The sequence below is a fragment of the Ranitomeya variabilis genome, chromosome 2 (genome assembly GCF_051348905.1).
Source record: "Ranitomeya variabilis isolate aRanVar5 chromosome 2, aRanVar5.hap1, whole genome shotgun sequence".
Taxonomy (NCBI): Eukaryota; Metazoa; Chordata; class Amphibia; order Anura; family Dendrobatidae; genus Ranitomeya; species Ranitomeya variabilis.
Window position 1 is genome coordinate 111,969,847 of NC_135233.1, and position 19,341 is coordinate 111,989,187.

At 45.6% G+C, this 19,341-nt stretch overlaps 1 protein-coding gene across 5 annotated transcripts in view; it reads left to right on the forward strand.

Moving 5' to 3' along the window:
* Positions 1-15,517: 15,517 nt before the first annotated feature.
* RRBP1 (ribosome binding protein 1) overlaps positions 15,518-19,341 on the forward strand; it is a 79,093-nt gene continuing 75,269 nt past the window's right edge. For all 5 annotated transcript variants that reach the window (XM_077282834.1, XM_077282837.1, XM_077282836.1 and 2 more), the window contains exon 1: positions 15,518-15,636. The gene's annotated coding sequence lies outside the window, so the exon portion shown is untranslated. The remainder of the gene's footprint in view (positions 15,637-19,341) is intronic.

Sequence of the window (19,341 nt, forward strand, 5' to 3'; positions counted from 1 at the left end):
TAACCGCAGCGGTTTTGCCCTGCAGATTTATCAATTCCGCTGCGGGATTAACCCGCAGAGCAGGCCGCAAAGTGTGAACGTGGCCTTAATCTTTTAAAATAATTACAAAACCATGTATCATTTCCTTTACACTTCACAAATACTTGTTACTTTGTGTTGGCAGATATCACATAAAATCCCAATAAAATAAATTAATGTTTGCGTGTGTAACATGAAAAAATGTGGAAAACTTCATGTAGTATAAATTGTTTTTCAAGGCACTATTGTAACTGTGCCCAAGGCGGTAGTTGTGGAGAGGGCCTTGTCTTCCACGCCTGGACACATCGCAAAATGTTGAGTGCTTTGAGTGTGAATGTGCAACGGAACTTCGGAGTCTGAGATCTCCACAGTCTCTTTTGATGCACTTAGTGGAGTGCTGTCCCGCTTAACTCTTTCAATCAGAAAACAAAACCAGCTTTTGCAAACAGTGTCCTTTTTATACACGGCCAAACTGGTGAATTGAGGGTAACATGTTACACATTCTCCATCACTTTCCTTACAATACACCAGCTCCTTCCCCAGAGATATGGATAGCGTTTTGTTTTTGGCAACAAGTACAGTAAACGAATAGGGAGACAGTTGGATCCCCTGCATCTTCGCGGATACAGTCATATGGGTCCAGGTGAGTAGCCATGGTTCTCAAATCCCGTTTATGGCTTAGTCTAGTTCCAAGGACTGCTCCTAGAGTGAATGCCCCAACATCAGTGCCTACAGCTGGGTGCTACCCTTAAGGTCCCCTTTCTGCAGGATTTCCAGCCTTTTAAGCTTTTTTTGCAGGAGTCCACTGTAACATCGTGCCTCTCCCCCGGCCTGTGTCCCTGGACTGCCATGTAATCAGACTGGAGTCAACAACCAGTAGGGGGGAGTCCTCCCCCATGGAGGGGTGGATCCCAGGACACAGAACAATAGACTCATGTGTTGGCTGATTCAATTGTGTGGTGACTTGCGAAGGGCTGGGATCTTAGGCCATGTGCACACGTTAAGTATTTTTCGCGTTTTTTTCGCGTTTTTTCGCTATAAAAACGTGATAAAAACGCGAAAAAAACGCTTACATATGCCTCCTATTATTTTAAGTGTATTCCGCATTTTTTGTGCAAATGTAGCCTTTTTTTCCGCGAAAAAATCGCATCGCGGAAAAAAAAGCAACATGTTCATTAAAATGCGGAATTGCAGGGGATTCCGCACACCTAGGGGTCCATTGATCTGCTTACTTCCCGCACGGGGCTGTGCCCACGATGCGGGAAGTAAGCAGATTATGTGCGGTTGGTACCCAGGGTGGAGGAGAGGAGACTCTCCTCCACGCACTGGGCACCATATAAGTGGTCAAAAAATAAGAATTAAAATAAAAAATAGTCCTATACTCACCCTCGATGTCTTCCCGCCTCCACTGCACGCTGTCGCTTCGGTTCCTGTAGCTGATGTGCGGCGAAGGACCTTGCCGATGACGTCACTGTCCTGTGATTGGTCGTGAGCGGTCATGTGACCGCTCACGTGACCGTGACGTCACGGAAGGTCCTGTGCGCACAGACCAGCTATAGGAAGAGGAACGGACGCCGCTGAGGAGATGTCTGGGTGAGTATAAGCATTTTTTTATTTTTGTTATTATTTTTAAAGCTGCATCTATAGTAAAAAGTTGGTCACACTTGTCAAACGCTATGTTTGACAAGTGTGACCAACCTGTCAGTCAGTTTTCCAAGCGATGCTACAGATCGCTTGGAAAACTTTAGCATTCTGCAAGCTAATTACGCTTGCAGAATGCTAAAAAACCGCGAAAAAAACGGGAAAAAAACGCAAAAAAAAAAATGCGGATTTCTTGCAGAAAATTTCCGGTTTTCTTCAGGAAATTTCTGCAAGAAATCCGCAACATGTGCACATACCCTTAGGCTGAGGCGAGATCCCTGTGACCGTGTGTATTTTTGGAAGCTGCCACATGGGACTGTGTTGTGCCCCTTATCTGATGGATGAATTCACTCAAGGACTATTGCTATTTCCCTGGTGTCGGATTGCCGGGTGGCGCCCCCAGATCTACTCCCTTTCTGTGGACTCATTGTGGAAGCTGCAGAATTACTTTCATTTGCGTTGTCCCAGTTCCCTGTTCCAATAAATCTTGTTGGATTGTTTATTGGCCTGGTGTCTCTTTCTGCTCTGTCGCATACCCTGTCACAAACTGGTGGCAAGCAGTGGGGTCAGAGCAGAGGGAATGGAGGACAGCAGCTCATCAATGTCTGGAACCGGAACCTCAAGATACAGGAACTGGACTGTGGGGAGTTTACAAAGGCCCGTGAATTAGAAGTCTGCTATAAAGGACTGACCAAGGACCAACTAATTAAGGCTTTGGAAGGAGCTTACCTGCAAGATGGAACCGAAGAAGGATTCCCACAGCAAAGGGAGGAAAGACAGGAGCTGCAGGTAAATACCCAAAAAAGTCAGTGGGTTGTGTGGTATGAGGAGGAGATGGCATTGCTTGGGGATGAGACCACCATAGAGGATAAGAGGGAGGCTATTCACACAGCTAAGGAGAGACAGCGCATTGTGGAAGCAGCTAGAAGCCCCAGACAGACTGTAATCACAGCATTCCACCATGAGGGAATTCCCAAGGGTGTCCTGTAAGGACTTTAAGCCGTTTATCGAGGCTGCAGGCGACATTGAGGGCTTTTTCCAGGACTTCGAACATCAATGTAGATTAATGGAAGTTCCGGAAAAGGAGCGAGTCAGACATCTGGTGGGGCTCTTAGATGGTGGAGCTGCTGAAGCCTACAGAGCTATGGACCCTCAGTGGAGCAGTGAGTATGAGGAGGTAAAGGAGGCCATTCTTGAACATTATGCTGTAACTCCAGACACTTAAGGTACCGTCACACTAAGCAACGTCGCCAGCGATCTGTGACGTTGCAGCGTCCTAGGGAGCGATATCGCTGTATTTGACACGCAGCAGCGATCAGAATCCCGCTGTGAAATTGCTGGTCGCTGCTAGAAGGTCTGCACATTATTTGGTCGCTAGGTCGCCGTGTATCGCCGTGTTTGACAGCAAAAGCAACCATACCAGCGATATTTTACACTGGTAACCAGGGTAAACATCGGGTTACTAAGCGCAGGGCCGCGCTTAGTAACCCGATGTTTACCCTGGTTACCAGCGTAAAATGTAAAAAAAACCAAACACTACATACTCACATGCTTCCCCCGGCGTCCGCTTCCCACACTGACTGAGCGCCGCAAATTGAAAGTGAAAGCACAGCACAGCGGTGACGTCACCGCTGTGCCCTGCTACTGCCGGCGCTCAGTCATTACAGGAAGCGGACGCCGGGGGACGCATGTAAGTATGTACTTACATTTTACGCTGGTAACCAGGGTAAACATCGGGTTACTAAGCGCGGCCCTGCGCTTAGCAACCCGATGTTTACCCTGGTTACCCGGGGACCTCGGCATCGTTGGTCGCTGGAGAGCGGTCTGTGTGACAGCTCTCCAGCGACCACACAGCGACGCTGCAGCGATCGGCATCGCTGTCGCTATCGCTGCAGCGTCGCTTAGTGTGACGGTACCTTTACAGAGCGCAGTTCCGCTCCTTAGCCTGTGAGGGGGAAGTGTCTTTCAAGATATATGCCCTCAGGCTCAAACAAGTGTGTCATCGCTGGCTGGAGGGAGAGGGGGCCTTAACTTGGGAGGCCTTCCTCCAGGTCATCCTAAAAGAACAGTTCTATGCCAAATTGTTGGCTGATTCAATTGTGTGGTGACTTGCCTGTGACCGTGTGTATTGTTGGAAGCTGCCACGTGGGACTGTGTCGTGCCCCTCATCTGATGGATCTATTGAATTCACTCAAGGACTATTGCTATTTCCCTGGCGTCGGATTGCGGGGTGGCGCCCCCGGATCTACTCCCTTTCTGTGGACTCATTGTGGATGCTGCAGAATTACTGTCATTTGCATTGTCCCAGTTCCCTGTTCCAATAAATCTTGTTGGATTGTTTATCGGCCTGGTGTATCTTTCTGCTCTGTCGCATACCCCATCACATCCACACTTTCCTAAGATGCTCTGCCACCTCTGTAACTATTTCCTCTTCATCCTGAGCCCAATAACAAGCACGCCAGTTCCACCTTTCCTTTTCTTTTTTCTTCTACCACTCCTGTCCTCCTCACTTTCACCTCCTGGAGATAAAAACCCCATAAAAAAAATCAAAACCACCCCACTACCCATTAAGAGCCGGCCTTGCAGTTAACCCTGCAGGAACCTAACACAAACCACAGTCAAGAAGATATTTTGCAATAACTTAGCATCATAGAAGACATATTTCAACACATTAACATTAACTCACTGATGTCTTCAGGTTGGAAACGTAACAGCTCGACCACCTTGTTACACAATAGTGAGTGTGTGTGGTAGGGGGGGTGTGAAATCCTGCTGTCAAATTCTCACTAAGGAGTTGATCTGTTCTCCTCTGTGATTGTATGAGTTTTGTGCAAGAGTAGGAATGTAATAGGATAAAGAAATACCTAACACCATTTGACTTAACCTCTCTGGTCTACAGCGGTCACATGGATGTCATACTTTATTCACTTCATTGCTGCCGTCAATCTCTGGCCTCAATGATAGTGATTATGTAAGCAGGTTGCGGGATGCAGTGATGCAAAGGAGGTAGAGTAAGGGTTAACAATTGTAACAATTTAATTAACAGGGAAGATGAACTCCTCGCAGGGAGGCAGATGGTTAAATGGTGAAAAGCAAGTGCAGAATAATAACAGTCCAACTATCAAACTTTCTCCTTTATGTTCCCCAACCCCAGATGATCCCATGGGGGATGTAGCACAGGCAATAGCTGGGGAGATATCCACAGATGGGGTGTCTCAAATGATGATCCGTCTTCTGGCGGCAACGGGCGGTCTCCGGTTTTACCCGTTGAGCCCCTAGTCCTTGAGCCTGCGCAGTCAAAGCAAACAGGGCTGCAGCAATCCTGGGGTTCCACATGGGCTGATGTGTAATAGATGGCACAGAAGGCCACAAGCTACTGTCCACTGGGATGAAACAATGAAATGTGTATGAATAGGACATTGCCAGATTCTGGTACATTATAATTGTTTTTTTAATACTAATGGGTAAAAGAAATTTTATGGAATCTTGTAACTGGTTAAATTGGTCTTTGAGTAGGTACATGCATTTGTTTCATGGATTTTAAAAAAATCCAACACAAATCATGCAGTTGACAATTTGTTTGACCTCGGGCATTTATGGCTCTGAGTTTATTAGATTGGAGTTTACCCATTTCTGAGGGGTCTTCCTTTGCCATGTCCATGTAATTGCCAGGGAAATTGTCACAAGACTGGACCTAGTACAGGCCCCCACATCGAGTATGAATCTATTATGGCATAACTAATGTATAACCTGACAGATAAATGTGCAATATATACTTTCATGTAGACATATAGTGGGGAAAATACATATTTTTGACACTGACGATTTTACAAGTTTTCCTACCTACAAAGAATGGAGAGGTCTGTAATTTTTATTGTAGGTACAATTCAACTGTGAGAGACAAATTCTAAAAATGAAAATCACATTGTATGAATTTTAAATAATTAAATTGAATTTTATTGCGTGAAATAAGTATTTGATCACTTACCAACCAGCAAGAATTCTGGATCTCTCAGACCTGTTTGTTTCTCTGCACTCATTACCTGTATTAATTGCACTTGTTTGAACTCGTTACCAGTATAATAGACACCTGTCCGCACACTCAATCACACACCAACCTATCCACCATAGCCAAGACCAAAGAGCTGTGTAAGGACACTAGGGACAAAATTGAAGACCTGCACAAGGCTGGGATGGACTACGGGACAATTGGAAAGCAGCTTGTTGAGAAGCTAACAACTGTTGGCACAATTATTAAAAAATGGAAGAAATACAAGATGACTGTCAATCTTCCTATGTCTGGGGCTCTATGCAGAATCTCGTCTCTTGGGGTAAGGATGATTCTGAGAAGGGCTAGGAATCAGCCCAGAACTACACGGGAGGACTTGATCAGTGACCTGAAGAGAGCTGGGACCACAGTCTCAAACATTACTGTAACACACAATGCCGTAATGGAATAAATTTCTGCAGGGCACACAAGGCCCCCTGCTCACACCAGCACATGTCCAGGCCAGTTTGAAGTTCACCAATGGCCATCTGGATGATCCAGAGGAGGCATGAGAGGTTATGTGGTCAGATGAGACCAAAATAGAACTTTTTGGTATCAACTCCACTCGCTGAGTTTGAAGGAAGAAGGATGAGTACAACCCAAAGAACACCATCCCAAGGGTGAAGCATGGAGGGGGATATCATACTTTGGGGGTGCTTTTCTGCAAAGCGGAGAGGACGACTGCACCGTATTGAAGGGAGGATGGATGGGGTCATGTATTATGAGATTTTATCCAACAACCTCCTTCCCTCAGTAACAGCATTGAAGATGGGTCATGACTGGGTCTTCCAGCATGATAATAACCTAAAACACACAGCCAGGGCAACTAAGGAGTGAATCCGTATGAAGCATTTAAAGATCCTGGAGTGACCTAGCCAGTCTCCAGAGCTGAACACAATAGAAAATCTTTGGAGGGAGATGAAACTCAATGTTACCCAGCGATAGAACCAAAACCTGAAAGATCTGGAGAAGATTTGTATGGAGGAGTGGGCCAAAATACCAGGGAGGGGGCTTATGAAGCGGTCCACCAGCACATTCAGATGAAGGTTATGTCTGTGGTGACATGAATGCGGGTGAGACCTTTCCAATTTTGCCTATAAGATGCGCACTGTGCCATGTGTTAACTCCCTTGATTTATATATGATCTAAAACAAAGGGAAAGATGGTAGCTATTGCAAGAGGTACATAGACTCTGAAAGAGTGGCATTACTGAGTAGTACCGTCTCTATGTTTGACACATGTGATATTTGTTGACCCAGTTTTCTTCCGGACCCCGGATTTTGGCTGGTTGATTGGGTCTTAAATTTGAAGCTGCTGGTGCCTCTGGAGTCCCTCGAACCTCAAGGTGTAGGATCCTTCAAAGGCTTGCTGTGGTGCATAAGCTTACTATTCAGTCACCCCTAAACAGTGATCACAAGCAGAAACAGTCGCAGTGGGCCCAGACATACTTGAAGACAAATTTTCAAACAGTCTTGTTTACTGATGAGTGTCGAGCAACCCTGGATGGTCCAGATTGATGGAGTAGTGGATGGTTGGTGGATGGCCACCATGTCCCAACAAGGCTGCGACGACAGCAAGGAGGTGGAGGAGTCATGTTTTGGGCCAGAATCAAGGGGAAACAGCTGGTATGGCCCTTTAAGGTTTCTGAAGGTGTGAAAATGACCTCTGCAAAGTATATAGAGTTTCTGACTGACAACTTTCTTCCATGGTATAAAAAGCAGAAACGTGCCTTCAGGAGCAAAATCATCTTCATGTATGACAATGCACCATCTCATGCTGCAAATAATACCTCTGAGTCATTGGCTGCTATGGGCATAAAAGGAGATAAACTCATGGTGTGGCCATCATCTTCCCCTGACCTCAACCCTATAGAGAACCTTTGGAGTATCATCAAGCAAAAGATCTATGAGGGTGGGAGGCAGTTCACATCAAAACAGCAGCTCTGGGAGGCTATGCTGACTTCATGCAAAGAAATAGAAGCAGAAACTCTCCAAAAACTCACAAGTTCAATGGATGCAAGAATTGTGAAGATGATATCAAAGAAGGGTTCCTATGTTAACATGTAACTTGGCCTGTTAGGATGTTTTGGAGTTAAATAGCTTTTTTGTTCAGTGAATGTGACCTCCTAATGCTGCAAATTCCACAAATGAGCATTTTCAGATTTTTAAAACATATCAAATGTTTAGAAATACTACTGTGCCTAATAATTTGGAACAGTGCATTTTGAGTTTTTATTTTGGAGATTATACTGTTATCATTGGGCGGTTTCTTCAATAAAATTCGATGTATGCTCTAACGGGTGATGACTTTTATTACACCGACTGTCATTTGCACCCACCATTTAGGAAAATCTGAGAAAAATATCATTTGCAAAATAATTTGGAACATGGTGTACATCTGATATTCTATTTTTTTCCTACTTCCTTTCTGATGACGCTTAGTTTGAGTATCCCAGTGCATGCTGAAAATGCATCAATGACCTCTATTTCAATAGCTGGGCTAGTCCCTGCTCTCTCCCTGCATGCTGTGAAATATGCATGGTGACAATGTGCTCACTGTTGCTTGCTCAGATCAGCAGTAATGAACTGACAACAGAGCCGTTTTACAATAGCCGGCATGCAGATACCAGTGACGTCACTTGCGGGGACCGCTCTTGTCTCTGCACGCCCGGTATTGTGACACAGCTCTGTTGCTGGCTCATTACTGCTGATCTGAGCTGAGAACACAGAGTGTGCTGTGATTGTGCACATCGCACATTAACAACACGCAGGGACAGAGAAGGGACTAGCCCAGCCCATGAAAGCAGCATTGCTGATGACCCTTCATTTCAGGGAGAGGGCAGAGGCTGCAGCAGTGACCACAGCCTCTGCCCCCAGATGATACTTTGAGAATTCCAACATGCATAAAGATACTCAAAAGAAGCATAATCAGAAAGGAAGTAGGGAAAAAATAGAAAAGCAGTTAGATAGTGCAGTTAGAAAAGAACATGGAATTTTTAACGCCTGTACTGTATATACTCGAGTATAAGCCGAGATTTTCAGCCCATTTTTTTAGGCTGAAAGTGCCCCTCTCAGCTTATACTCGAGTCACCCCCACCGGTCTGTCTCTCTCTCGTCACATCATACTCACCTGCTCCTGGGGCGGTCCCTACTTCTCTGATGGTCTCTGGCGCCGGCAGCTCTTCCTGTGTTCAGCGGTCAAGTGGTACCGCTTATTAAAGTAATGAATATGGGCATCTCCACTCCCATAGGGGTGGAGCGCATAGTCATTACTTTAATGAGCGGTACCATGTGACCTCTGAACACAGGAACAAGCTGTCGGAGAGACCATCCCTTCAGAGAAGCAGGGACGTGCAGACCACGCCAGGAGGGTGAGTATGACGGGGGAGGGTGAGCATTGCGATATTCACCTGTCCCCGTTCCACCGCCGCACGCCGTTCTGTCTTCCGCGTACTCTGGCTGTGACGTTCAGGTCAGAGGGCGCGATGACGTGCTTACTGCACGTCCTCTGCCTGAACAGTCACTGCAGAAAGCCGGAAGACGGAGCGTCACACGGCGGTGGAACGAGGACAGGTGAATATCGCAAGTTCCGGTGTCCCCACCTGCTCAGGACAAGAGGTGAGTATGTCATTTTTTATTTTAAATCGCAGCAGCAGCATACGGTGCAAATGTTTCTATGGAGCATCTAATGGGGCCATAATCAACCTTTGTGCAGCATTATATGGGGCAAATGTTTCTATGGAGCATCTAATGGGGCCATAATCAACCTTTGTGCAGCATTATATGGGGCAAATGTTTCTATGGAGCATCTAATGGGGCCATAATCAACCTTTATGGAGCATTGTATGGGGCAAATGTTTCTATGGAGCATCTTATGGGGCCATAATCAACCTTTGTGCAGCATTATATGGGGCAAATGTTTCTATGAAGCATCTTATGGAACCATAATCAACCTTTGTGCAGCATTTTGTGGGGCATATTTTTGTATGGAGCATCTTATTGGGCCCATCATAAACTTTATGGAGTATTATATGGAGTATATTTTGTATACAGCATTATATGGAGCATATTTTGTATGGAGCGTCTTGTGGGGCTCCTGATTCAATATGGATATTCAAAAACACTTAACCTACTGATGTCTCAATTAATTTTACTTTTATTGGTATCTATTTTTATTTTTGAAATTTACCAGTAGCTGCTGCATTTTCCACCCTAGGCTTATACTCGAGTCATTAAGTTTTCCCATTTTTTTGTGGCAAAATTAGGGGTCTAGGCTTATACTCGGGTCGGCTTATACTCGAGTATATATGGTATATTAGAAAATAGTTTAGATTATAGCATAGATAGGGATTTAGAATGAAAATTACTTAGCCTTTAGACCACAACTTTAAGTATTTCAGTATATAGTGCAAGCGATTAAACATGTTCCCTAGGAGACTAAAAAAGTCAGTGAAAGTGAAGAAAAAAAGTTTAAAAAAATATAAAATGGCAGCTCTGGCAAAAATTAAGAGACCACCACATCAAAACTCTGTCATAGGCAGCCCAATCTCCAGAACTGAACCCCATTGAAAACCTCTGGAATGTAATCAAGAGGATGATGGATAGTCACAAGCCATCAAACATAGAACTGCTTACATTTTTTGTGCCAGAAGCAGTGTGAAAAACTTGTGGAAAGCATGCCAAGACGCATGAAAGCTGTGATTAAAAATCATGGTTATTAAGCAAAATATTAATTTCTGAACTCTTCCTGAGTTAAAACATTAGTATAGTTGTTTCTAAATGATTATGAACTTGTTTTCTTTGCATTATTTGAGGTCTGAAAGCACAGTTTTTTTTTCAATTTTGACCATTTTTCTTTGTCAGAAAAAAAATACAAAACTTATTGCTTGGTAATTCGGACACATGTTGTCAGACGTTTATAGAATAAAAGAACAATTTACATTTTACTCAAAAATATACCTATAAAGAGAAAAATCAGACAAACTGAACATTTGCCAGAGCTGTATAAGTTTGAATCATCTCCTTTTTCCAAATCCAAAAATAAACTTATTTAGTATAACCGTGTCCTTAAAAGTCAGATCTACAAAATTATAAAATTAAATGGGTATGCCCATCTCCAAGATACTATTCCAATATGTAGTAGGTGTAATAATAGCACATTCCTCCAATTAGAAATGTAGTATAGTTCTCCTGATAAGCTATGTCGCTTACCTCAAGAGCAGGCATTGGAATAGCTTAGGTATCCATGGTTACGACCACTAGCAACTGTCACTATATGAGTGCAGGGCCGCCATCAGGGCATTACAGCCATGACTGGCGTATGGGGACCGGTGGGCAGAGGGGGCCCGCATCGGGCCCCGTCTCATCTGCTCACCGGGCCCCCCCTGCAGGCGCTGCGGCACGCTATTGACGTGCGGGCCCGTGTCGGGGGCAGAATGCTGGACACGGGGGCAGCATGCTGGACACGGGGGCAGAATGCTGGACACGGGGGCAGAATGCTGGACACGGGGGCAGAATGCTGGACACGGGGGCAGAATGCTGGACACGGGGGCAGTATGCTGGACACTGGGGCAGAATGCTGGACACGGGGGCAGAATGCTGGACACTGGGGCAGAATGCTGGACACGGGGGCAGAATGCTGGACACGGGGGCAGAATGCTGGACACGGGGGCAGTATGCTGGACACACTGGGGCAGAATGCTGGACACGGGGGCAGTATGCTGGACACGGGGGCAGTATGCTGGACACAGGGGCAGACTGTGAGACCCGGGGGCAGAATGCTGGACATTGGGGCAGAATGCGAGACACGGGGCAGAATGGAGATACGGGGCATGATTGGAGACACGGGGCAGGATGAAAGACATGGGGTCATGACTGGAGACAGATGGGGGAGGATTGGAGACAGATGGGGCAGAATGGAGACACAGGGGACATGATTGGAGACAAGTGGCAGGATTGTAGACATGGGGGCATGATTGGAGACATAGGGGGCAGAATGGAGACATGGGGCATGGTTGGAGACACTGGGGGCAGAATTGGAGACAGATCGTGCAGGATCATGGGGCAGGATGGATATGATGGAGACAGATGGGGCAGGAAGGAGAGATCACATGGGGCGATCATATGGGGCAGGATGGGGAGATCATATGGTGCAGAATGGATACTCATGAGGGCAGAATGGGAGAACATATGGCTGACGCCAGGAATGAGACACACGGTGGCCAGGATGGGGAATATTATTACCATAGGGACTAATTTAGGGATATTATTACTGCAGTGATGTATTTATTTTATTTTTTGAGGACACTGTTTTAAATGAGGGGGCGGTCCTGTTACTGTGTAGAGTGACACTATGTCGCCTCTTTTTCTTCATGTGGTGTAATGTAGAAGTTGGGAAAAATTAAGTAATGTGTTCTACAAGCGGAGCTCGAGATAACTATGTTATTTCCTGCAGAGACGAGTCCTGGCTGGATGAAATGATGGCGGTCTGTGCTGGATGAAAGATGAAGGACTTCACCTAGAGACGTCACTGGTGAGTCAGTGTGTTACCTATACACTGACACTATACACTGTATACTGTATACAGAGCTCCTGTGTATAATGTCACCGGTGATCACTGTATTATCTGTACACAGACACTGCACACTAAGTACAGATCTCCTGTGTATAATGGCACTTATGGTGATAGTATGGTGCTTTTTTTTATTACTGATCAGAATTGTAGTATTCAGTCACACTGTGGTGGTAATATGTGGTCTGGACACGGTGTTGTGGTATTTGTTCCTTGTATGTGATATTATTCGATCACTGTGGTGGTAATATGTCATCTGGTCATGGTGTAGCGGTATTTGTTCTTTGTATGTGATATTATTGGTCATTTAAAAAATTTAAAACTAAATAAAAATATACCTAAATTGTATTGCATATTTTAACAAATATTTAATAGGTTACAGCAGAGTTGGGCCCGGCCAAAAGTGTCTACCGTGTTATGGTGGCGGCTTAAAAAATCTTTTGGCCAAAACAAAAGCTGCTGGCTATATGTGTGATCTGGTGATGGGATCTGTTAATGTGTGATAGGTGAGAAGTGGAGTTTTTCCAAGAGAGAGCGGTGGGACTGTGGACAGTTTGAGGGGTGGAGCGTGGAGGCGGGGCTGGGGTGGAGCCTGGGCGGAGTCTCAAGGGAGCCCCGAAAATTTTGCCAGTATGGGGCCCCGAAATTTCTAGTGGCAGCCCTGTATGAGTGGTAATATCCATGGATATCTAAGCTAATGCAATTCCCTGCACATGGGGTAAGAGACATAGCGAATCAGAAGAACCACACAGCATTTCTAATTGGAGGTATTAGCTACGAATATTATTGCTACACCTACTACATATTGGGATAGGATCACTCTGTCCCACAAAGCCCTCCACAGTTCTGCACCACCCTACATTTCCTCCCTCGCCTCAGTCTACCACTCTACCCATGCCCTCTGTGTTGCTAATGACCGAAGATTAACATCCTCATTATCCGAACCTCCCATTCCCGCCTCCAAGACTTCTCATGTGCTGCACCAATTCTTTAGAATGCATTACCCAGAACACTTCAATCAATCCCAATACCCAGTTTTAAGCGTGGCCTAAACACACATTTCTTCAGACTGGCCTATCAGCTTCAACATACTAATCTATCTCTGTTTTGCCCATATAAAATTTTTGTCAAAACCAGGACCCTCGTATCATCTGTTCTCACTCCCTTTATGCATTTATTAGCCCTCTGTGTCTGTACTTTTAGGGTACTGTCACACAGTGGCATTTTCATCGCTACGACGGCACGATTCGTGACGTTCTAGCGATATAGTTACGATCTCGCAGTGTCTGACACGCTACTGCGATCAGGGACCCTGCTGAGAATCGTACGTCGTAGCAGATCGTTTGAAACTTTCTTTCGTCGCTGGATCTCCCGCTGTCATCGCTGGATCGTTGTGTGACAGCGATCCAGCGATGCGTTCGCTTGTAACCAGGGTAAACATCGGGTTACTAAGCGCAGGGCCGCGCTTAGTAACCCGATGTTTACTGTGGTTACCAGCGTAAAAGTAAAAAAAAAAAAAACGTACATACTCACCATCTGATGTCCGTCAGGTCCCTTGCCGTCTGCTTCCCGCTCTGACTGTCTGCCGGCCGGAAAGTGAGAGCAGATCACAGCGGTGACGTCACCGCTGCACTCTGCTCTCACTGTACGGTGGCACTCAGTCAGAGCGGGAAGCAGACGGCAAGGGACCTGACGGACATCAGATGGTGAGTATGTACGGTTTTTTTTTTTTTACTTTTACGCTGGTAACCACGGTAAACATCGGGTTACTAAGCGCGGCCCTGCGCTTAGTAACCCGATGTTTACCCTGGTTACCCGGGGCCTTCGGCATCGTTGGTCGCTGGAGAGCGGTCTGTGTGACAGCTCCCCAGCGACCACACAACGACTTACCAACGATCACGGCCAGGTCGTATCGCAGGTCGTGATCGTTGGTAAATCGTATAGTGAGACGGTACCCTTACACATACTGGTTGGCAGTGGCGTAACTTGAAACTCATGGGCCTCGATGCAAAAGCTCCAACGGGGCCCCCAAATATTTTAAATCTTTAATAGCAATAGTCTTTTTCTATAGGCCAAAGGGACTTTTAGGGCCCCTTAGGATCCAGGGCCTGGATGCGATTGCAACCCCTGCACCTGTTGTAGTTAAGCCCCTGCTGGTTGGCGACCAGATCATGCAGCTTTACGTGAACACCATATTTATTACATTGATGGCTGGGCCGTACAATACAAGCATTTGTTACCATCCACCTCTTGTGTCCCCCCTTTTCCTCATAGATTGTAAGCCTGCGAGCAGGGCCCTCACTCCTCTTGGTATCTGTTTTGATCTGTGTTCATTATTATGCTGTAATGTCTTTATTGTGTGTACAGGTCCCCTCTAAAATGTAAACTGCTGCGGAATATGTTGGCGCTATAGAAATAAAATTTCCATCTATAATTATAATAATGTTAATTCCTTTTCTTTAATTAACCCACAAGAAAAAAACATCAAAATGCCTGAATTGGAGGGTTTTTCAGTCATTTTGCATTCGCCAAAAATGGAAAAAAATGGAGTAAAACAATGTAAAAACACCGAACTATTAGCGATTGAAACATCCGCTCACCACCCGAAAAATAAACCCTCACGACACTAAATGATGGACAAAAACAAAAAAACCTGTCTCTGAAAATGGCGACATAAACAAACCTTTTTTTTCCAAAGTGCAGATTTTTGTTTTAAGCCAATAACAATAAAAACACTACACAAGTTTGGTCTCTGTAATCGCTCTGACCCGAATGACTCAATGGAACAAAACGCAAATAACAAATGGAGACATTTTACTTTTTTTCTGCAATTTGCCTCATTTTTGTCCCCCCCCCCCCGTTTCCAGTAGAGTATATGGTATAACGAAGCTTGTGAATAAAAATGACAACCTCTCCCACAGAATTTTTTTTTTAAATAAAAAACACACCTCTTGTAAAAAGGGCAAGGGAGGAAAAAAATAAACATTTGCCCAGTGACGAAGAGGTTAACGCTATAACGTCAGGGACCATATGGAAAGTGTTTTGTTACACAAGACTTCTGCAATATTTTATTTGTATCGCGATAGTAATGATTGGTACACGACAAGAGGTGACGGTGGGCGTGCAGCCCCTCACACCGCGGTAACGTCTCGTCTGTCACAAAGCCGCCGCGGACAGGGAGAAGGGACCGCACTGAACTTTTGTCTGCTGTCTTCTTGTACAATAAAGTTTCATTGAAAAAAAAAAGGGAGTGAAAAGAAAAGTGCCACGACTCCAGAGAGTCAGTAGAGAGGCTAAGCCGGCTCAGTGAGAGGAGACAGTCTGCTGCCGGGAGGAGCACCGCGTCCAGGACAGTGCAGGTGAGGAGCCGGCTGGGGCAGGAGGGCGCCGGCTGGGGCAGGAGGGCACCGGCTGGGGCAGGAGGGCACCGGCACACTGCAGCGCTACTGACTGGGCAGCTTTCCTAGAGAGCCGGCGCACCGATCTGATTGGGAACGATCGTGCCGATCTTCTATGTGTTCACGGCCAGATCGATCCTGTAAAGCAGAGAGCTCTGCCGTGCTCCGATCACATCTGTCGCGATCTGTACACTTGATTGCCCTCCGTTTTCTGTGTCTTGCGATCTGCGATCGATCTGGTCGTTACAGCGTAATTTAGACACGTGGGACTGCGAGCAGCGGCATGCTGGGAGTTGTAGTCCCCCTGCTGTTGCTGGCTAGGTCGGTGACAGATTGGGGGACGTTATTGCTGGCTGGGGTCCTGGATGGATTTGGGGTCGGGGAGGGGGTGGTGTCTGCTCCCTCTACGTGTCAGTCTGGGGAGAGCCCAGCACATTGCACAGCACAGATTGATCGGGGGACAAGTTTCAGAAAAGTTTTCTGGAAGTTCCATAGTTCTGATTCGGGGGTCTGTGCATTAGGCAGGGGGAGGTCCTGACTTGTGACCCCACAGTGAAGAGGCTACGTGTCCACATCTCCTGGAGGGACACGTCTGCTTACAGCTAGCGGTCTGGCAGGCTCCTGGTGATCCGCATCCTCCGGGGGCGGGGCCTCGGCCGGTGGGGGCGGGGCCTGTGTGTGGGCGGGGCCTGTGCTGGCTGCAGCTGCTCCCAGGCTCGGCTCTTCTTTCCCCTGATGTGCAGTAGTTCCCGGCGCTCACTGGCTCTCCTGTCCTTCCTCACAGTTTCAGGCGACATCAAAAAACACCGCAGCTTTCTTCCAGAAACAATCCAATTTCTTTTTTTTCCTGTTTTGTGCCATTCTTTATGTTGCTTAGAATATTTTATCTGATTATTTATTTTTAATAGAGGCGTTTATTTAAAATATACCTGAAACATCTTCAATGGAAACTGTCAGTAGTAAGAAATGTCTATATGGGCACGTAGGGCATAGGAAGCTGAGAAAAGTGACACCTTGCTATATGGGATCCGATGTCTTATTCCAGAGAAATCCATTTTTTTCTTATATGTTAATAAGCAGTAAGATCTATGGGCCGGACCCTGATCTCCTGAGAATCTGCCTCCAGAGATTATTATAGATGAGAGAGGGGAGTTACCAGTGTGAGACATGTAACGACTGACAGGCCGCTCTCCTGCTCTACATGTCTCACACTGGTAACTCCCCTCTCTCATCTATAATAATCTCTGGAGGCAGATTCTCATGTAGATCTGTGTTTGGCCCATGGATCTTATCAGCTCGTTTACATGTAAGAAAAATGTGGATTTCTCTGGAATAAAAGATCAGGTTGCAGACATCAAGGTGTCATTGTATTCAGCCTCCTATGACCTACATGCCCATATAGACAGCTTAGGAGGGACAATCCTACTGACAAATTCCCTTAAGTTGTACATCTTACCCTTTTTAACCACTTAACGACCACCGATACACCTTTAACGGCAGCAGTTAAGGGTATTTAAACCACGGTGCTGAGGTTAAAGGTTATAGCGCCCCCCAGCGTTGGATTTTCTCAGGTGTATTGGCTACCTGGGGTAACTGAGACCCCAGAGAACAACGTGATTTGGGTTGGTTTTTACCGTTCGCCGTTATTAACGGTATAACGGCGACTGCAAAAAATAAAGGTCATACTTTCCGTTTAATTTCCCTCTCCTCTGATGTGATCGCACATCAGAGGAGAGAGAAATGGGGTCCCCTGATCACTCCCCCCCCCCCCCCCCCCCCCCCGGTACCTCTGGTGTCCGTTTCATGCCCCCCTGAAGTCCCCAGGCCGCAGGCGTCCTCTTCCAGGAGAAAATGGCGGGCGCATGTGCAGTGCACCCTCTGAGATCTGCCGGCTGGCACCCGGCAACAATAGATTTTTCCTATTGGTTCATTTTGATCGCTGTGATTTTGATCGCTGTGATTTTGATCGCTGTGATTTTGATCGCTGGATTTACCGCATGTAATGACATTCAATTGGTCAAAATACAGAAATTGACATGCCGCGCCTCATAAGCGTGAACCTCGGGTGAGGTTTGCGTAACTTTAAATAGAAGCACAGTGGGCATGGGATTTCTGTAAATTCCCTCCACTATGCTTGTAATATAGAACGCACCACAAATGCGCTGCGTCCAAAACTCTGCTGTTCCTGATTGTGGGCACACAGCTGAACTCCTCTTTCATGTAAAATAAGCTCTGGAGGCAGAGTTATCTTCAGGGCACCATCCTCCCCGGAGCCTGGAAGAGGAGGTCACTTATATAAAGTGATGCAAGATGATCTATGAGACACACAGGATCGCTCTCCCCCGCAGTCTATGACCCGTGTACCCATATTAATAGTTTACATAGGTCACATGTGGTGGCAGAATCCCTTTAAATATACTTTTATCACAGATACCCCCATCTTCAGTTCTCAGCATGTATTTCTATGCAGCGGTCATCCTCCGGTCCGTCTGACTGCACCAATCACTGACGTCTGCGCAGAGGGGTGAGTGGGATTGTGGGCCAGGGAAGGGGTGAATATTCGACTATGAGTTTTCAAAGCTTCTAGTGAGACAACGGGGGCAGATACAGCAATAAGTTACATATTCTGAAAGGGCTGCCCTAGTTTAGGATACTATTATTATACTACCCAAAAATCACATGGCTGACTCCCTTTTTAAAGGGGTTGTTCACTTTTCGCCTCTAACAGGGAGACACTCGCGCCCTAAGACCAACCCTGTGAGTTCCTGTCAGTGTCATTCACGCGACTGCTTCTTGTGTCCGTATTCCCTCCCCCTTTTACTTCCAAGAACAGGTGTCAGCAGAGGTAGAAAGAAAAACATTTCGCTTACTAAAGCGTTTCCTTCTTTCTTGGTTTAGATCCTGGTGTTACGTAATTTCTTTTTTTTTTTTTTTTCTGAATGAGCTCCGGTTTTTTAGGATTAAAGGGGTTGTCAAGTCAGCAAGTCAGAGCTGACTGTTTTCAGAAGGCCAAGGAACTCTGCACTCCTTAAGTAGAAATAATGTCATTTCTTTAAAAAAAAAAAAAAAACACTTTGAAAAATCGTATGTCGTTTAATTTTTACAGTCAGACCTTCATCAGAGACAGATTGTAGATCAGGAAAAAAGATGAAAGAAATGGCCTCAGATGGCGTATGGTGTCTGATGAAGGTCCGTCTGTAAAGATGAAACGTCATATGATTTTTCAATAAATGGTGAATTTATTTTTATTTTATTTCCTTTTTAACCCCTTCATGATATAACGTGCATATACGTCATATATTCCCCCCCATTTGGTGCGGGCTCTGGTCTTAAGCCCTCATCTTTTCCTGCAGATGACAGCTGATTTAAAAAAAAAAAAAAAAAAAAAGGAACAAAGGCAAAAAACATTGTGAAATTGCCCCTTTCTTTTCCCCAATTCGATCGCACTTGAAATTTTTTTTTTTTTCTCGTTTTCCAGTACACTATATGGTAAAATCAATGGTGGTGTTCAAAAGTATGACGTGTACCGCAAAAACAAGCTCTCGCGTGGCCACATTGGCAAAAGAATAACAAGTTATGGCTGGGAAGATGGGAAGCAAAAATCAAAGATGAAATAAACACAAAAAAATGACCTGGAGGTGAAGGGGGTTTAGTAAATTACCGTAT